Source organism: Amaranthus tricolor, chromosome 14 (assembly GCF_026212465.1).
Source record: "Amaranthus tricolor cultivar Red isolate AtriRed21 chromosome 14, ASM2621246v1, whole genome shotgun sequence".
Classification (NCBI taxonomy): Eukaryota; Viridiplantae; Streptophyta; class Magnoliopsida; order Caryophyllales; family Amaranthaceae; genus Amaranthus; species Amaranthus tricolor.
The window spans coordinates 10,482,028-10,487,386 of record NC_080060.1 but is presented as its reverse complement, the minus strand read 5'-3'; the positions used below and the strand labels follow the sequence as shown (position 1 = coordinate 10,487,386).

Sequence of the window (5,359 nt, the reverse complement as noted above, 5' to 3'; positions counted from 1 at the left end):
CCAAGCAAAAGCCATTCATAGAATTGTCTAATTCTCTAATTATTTTAAATGCAAAAACTTGAGGCCGGATTATTTCATTTCCGGCCAAAAACCAAATTTTTTAATTGTCTCGTATTCAATTATGTTGACTTCATCATCATCTATAACTGAGGCAACATTTTCCCATGATCCCGCCCCTCCTGTCACAGTAGTGTTAACCGTACTTCTTCTAGTATTGTTTTTTCTAGGATTTTTTTCTATATACTTTTGTAGATGTTTTTTAGAAAATATAGTGAATTCTTTAAATAATAGGCAAACATCGAATGGAACGCCTATTAATCCCATTGTTACACCTCCTGGCCTTAATTCAATAATTGTAAACTCGTTCCCTACACTTACATATGCAAGTGTTCAAGAATATCGATATGAAAAACATGGCCTAGAATGTGCTATATGTTTGACTGAGTTTGAGGACAATGATGTTCTTCGTCTCTTAACGATTTGTTGCCATGTTTTCCACCAAGAATGTATAGATTTATGGTTTGAGTCACATAAATCGTGTCCAATTTGTCGTAAGAATCTTGATGTTTTAGACGCGAAACAATTGTTGGAGACTAATGAGCTTCCTAACATAGAAAGTGTTGCTATAACAACGGGTGTGGTTAACAATACCGGTGAAATACAAATTGATGTTGAAGGAAGTAATTTAACCCATGATAATGATGTTGTCGTTGCAATTGAAGACGAGAATAGAGATCAAAACAAAGAGCCTAAGGATGACGAACATAAAGTTGTGGCTAAAAATGATGAAGGTGATTCATGTACACATACTGATAAATTTCCTAGATCACATTCCACGGGACATTCGATTATACGAAGTAAGGCAATAGAGGATGATCGTAAATATACATTGAGATTGCCTGAGCATATCAAGGAAACTATTGCTAGGAGACACATTGTTACTTTAAGTTGTACAACATTTGGAGAATACGCAAACATTTCAACCAAAAAGCACGAATGTTTTGGAGAAATTTGTAGTTGTACGTGATAATTAGATGTAAACAAAGTCTAATAATTGTTCTCGTTTCTTACTCATCATCATCAAATAAAATTGATTTGGTGGCATTTGTGTTTTCTTAGTTTTGGAAAATAATTTAGTTTAGGATTATAGATTTAGATTATATATTTGTATAGTCATTCATAATCTGTTTCTTTATATATATGGACTAATTATATACTCTATGAATTAACAAAGAGATATGGGATCCACATTTAAAGTAATTTTTTTAAGTTTTCTTTACATTTTGTAATTCAAATTTTTCGGTTTCTTTTTCATGAAGATTATCTTTATTTATGTTTAAAGAATTTGGATTTTATTTATGTTTTTAAATTTGGATTTCTTTCTAATTGTTATTATACACAAATTCTTGGTAATTTCTTTCCCTTTTTCTCAATTTGATTATGTTTATGCCATTGAATATGTTTAATCTATTTACAATTATAATTTCTATTAGTGAGTGGTCTTATATGCTAGGACATTGGATATGAACCCTAATATGTATATGATTAGATGACAATTGCATGTTGTAATGTCGAATTGGTTTGGTTAAATTAATTAAAACTGGTCATTCAACATAAAGTCTTATAATTTCTCTAAAACCCAAAATCACGAAAGTTGAGGGATGAGAATATTATTAGATTTAAATGATAATGCTAGCTAATGTTTTCGCTTAATTGAAATATTAAAGTTGAGAATTAATGCTTAGTTAGTCTTGCCATGTTAATCAATTGAATACGAAAGTTGAGATTGAAAGAACCTATTTAATTCGATTTAATTTGGTTATCATCCCAAAAAGGAATAATTGAGTTCCATTGGTGAACCAATATAATAAAGTAAATTGCAATTCTTGTTGAAATAATCAAATGTTATTAGTGGGGAATTCCATTGTCCTAGACTTTAATCATATTGATATTTATTTAAATTTTCTTTTGCATTTAGAATATAAAAACCTATTTAGTTTCTTAAGTAGCTCATTGTACAAAACTGAATATTAATCTTGCTTTCCTGAGAATTGACCCGTAACCGTACTACAACACCTGTATAGTTGCAGCATTAAAATAAAACCACAACAATCATATCTCAACACGTTGACTTGAATATTAGAATATACAGTGAAATCATGTTTTGGTTATGATCCGAAAAAAACCGAATATTTGAAATCTCAATATTCGGTTTATACCAGATATTTGATATTTATATTATATATATTTTTTTTATCTAAATTTGCACACCCCTACATACTTAGCTTAGAATCGAATGAATTAGAAAAATTTGTAGCAAAGATTCTATTTGGATTTCTTGAACAAAATATTAAGGAAGAACATACAACATCAAAGGAAAACAATCGGATATTTAGATGGTCTCGGTCTCGGGTTATCTCGGTTAATAATTAGTTCGGTATTATCGGGTACAGATCGGGTCCATGTATGTTTTTCAAGTAAAATTCGGCTACGAGTTACTAATTACTATCGATTGAGTCAATATCACATTAAGTTGCTAGTCATTTTTTAATTGATGACAAGATTAAAGGGAAATAGTTAAAATGCAAATTAATTAGTGATTATTACTGTTACTTTATTTGTTTGACTGTAAATTAAAATTAAACCTCTATCATTTTTCATCTAATTTGATTAAAAATACTTTAATAAACATTAGCTATTGATTATTAACTCTAAATATATGAAACCATGTATTTTTAAAATTTAATTTATTAAAATATCTATCCCTTTATTAGATTAACTAATAAGATGATTGAATATGAGTTGATCATACTCCTATGTTAAAAATTGGTTCAGGTTTACAACAGTTCAATTAAAAATTGGTTCGGGTTATGTCTATTTTAGCCGGATCGAGTTCGGTTTTGATAGCATGATTCGGGTTGGATATGAATCGGTTCGATCACTATTAGATTTTCGTAATCTCGGTTAACGGTTATATGTCGGTTATAAAAATTAGTCGCAGTTCGTATTCAGTTTTCCCATTTTCGATTGTCAATCGGTTCGGGTGCAATTTTGGTAAGCCTAAAAAAGAAACGCATTTTCGGGTTGGCTCATATTTGAATAACTCTAGGTATAGCTAACATTTAATCTATACTGAAGACTCAACTCTCTTAAATGATGATAATTCAAAACACATATTAATTAAACAAATAAATTAAGTAATTATATTTAGTTGTTTAAGTCGGTCCAAAATCATATTAAATATAAAGTGAATAATTGATGTTTATTTTAAGTTCGAAATATTTTAAATGTTGGTAGATTATTTAATAAACTAGCTAAGCTTGAAAGATACTTGAAAAATGTTTAAATGACTTAAGTTTATCTTAAGGTTGAATTTATAAGTTTGGAAATAAGTTTAAATGAGTTTAAGATAATTATGCTTAAGATAAGGTTATTTTCGTCTTTATCATTTCAAATATTTTAATAGGTCAAAGTATATTAAAATTAACTTTGAAATATTTTAATAGGTCAAAATATATTGAAATTAAGTTTGGATTAAAAAATAAAGTATGATTACACGTTTTATTTTAAACGTTTGTATATATTATGTTATTAAATTTGAATTTGAATTTAAAATGTGTGTTTAAGATATTTAGATGATTAAATGTTAAAGTATAAGTTTCACACGTTTTGTAATTAAGAGTACACGGTTTATATTTGAAATTAAATAAGTTGTTAAGATATGCTAATTAAAGGCTTTCCTATCACAGACTAACCAGATCAACGAAATAAGATCTTGAAGACTAGCACAGACTAACCAGATCAACGAAATTGACGGATGAAGCTTTCTTTCTCTACAAGGATATGTTGAGGCGTGACATATATAAATACAAGGCTTCGTTCAAGAATTAAGATTGCACCACTTCTTACAATTTTTTCTCTTGTTGAAATACGATCTAGTATTCTCTAAGTGTTCAAAAGAGTTGTAATTCTTAGTTCATCTAGCTCTTATAATTTGTAATAGGATTAAGTGTTAAAAAGAGTTAGAATTTTCATAGATTAATACGCCTAACCTTAGAATACTTTTTAAAGTGTTCAACTTGTAATCTCTATTGTGAGATTGGGATTTGCTTTTATTAAGGGACTTGTAAGACGCTCTTTGATCGGGACTTTACGCCTTCAATAGTAATACCGCAAGTGCACGGCGTAGCGTAGTACGTCGGCAAGTACGGGTCAAATCCACAAGGAGTCGGGGTTAAGTTAATAGTTTCTCGATCGATTAGTGTGTTCGAAAACGTATAATATGATGTTTGGAGATAGAAATAATTAAAACAAGCTATTAAATGTACTTAAAGCATAAAAGTAAATAAGGATACAATGAGCTAAAAGTAAAGATAAAATGATCAATAAGCTAAGAGGCATAGGCTAGGCTTTCTCACCAAAGTAGTGTTTACTAAACATTAACCTAAGGTCATGGATATTTTATTATGGAGAAGAACGTATCATATGTATTAATGTTCTCTCTCGAGCAACAAAAGCTTCCTAAACATACTCAACTACCTATTCTCATGGAGCTAAGTATAATTTAAGACATGAAACACACATTCAACATTTCCAATCAAAGCATCTACCTATTCGCATGGAGATGTCTTAACTTTTAAGCATAGATTATCGTTAAAAGTCGACTCTAACCCTCAATTCAACGACACTACAACATGATAGCAAAATCCATCTTAAACCATAAACAACACAACCAAGCTAAAGGTAAAGAAAGCAATTCAAACTACATACATGGTGATGATGCCTAGCCTAAGCCAAAACAAACTACTCACTCATACTCATATTGAAATTGTAGATTGCAAACAATTCAAGAATCATAGATAAATAAATTGAGCTAGAATAAGCTAAAGAGATGAATGCAATATAAGTTGAAGAACTACAAGCATGAATATATGAAACTAAAGGCAAACAATCAAAGATAACTAAATGATATGAATTGAAAACAATATAAGTAAGGATAGAAGTTACTCTTTTAAGTTCAATCTAAGGATGAACAAGATGATTTGATGATTCAAAGAAATACCTTCCAAAAGCTTCAATAATAGTACATCAATGGTTGAAGAATTCCAAGTTGCAAAATATTACAATAAATGATGTAGTTAAGATTGTATTTGAAAAGTGAAAATACTAAATTGAATTGAAAGGGAACTTATGCTAACACTAATTCTTAATTGAAATGAAAGCAAAAGTACGAAGAATACATAGAAATTACTCAAAATGAAAATGTGAAAAGTGAGATGATAGCTCCCTCTTCCTCTTCTCTATTTATAGGCTTCAAAAACAAGTGGGAGAGTGGTGGTTTCATGATTGCTCCACCACC

General features: G+C 29.5%; 1 pseudogene; it reads left to right on the top strand.

Moving 5' to 3' along the window:
- Positions 1 to 48: 48 nt before the first annotated feature.
- Positions 49 to 2,968, top strand: LOC130799283 (RING-H2 finger protein ATL29-like; annotated as a pseudogene).
- Positions 2,969 to 5,359: the final 2,391 nt, after the last annotated feature.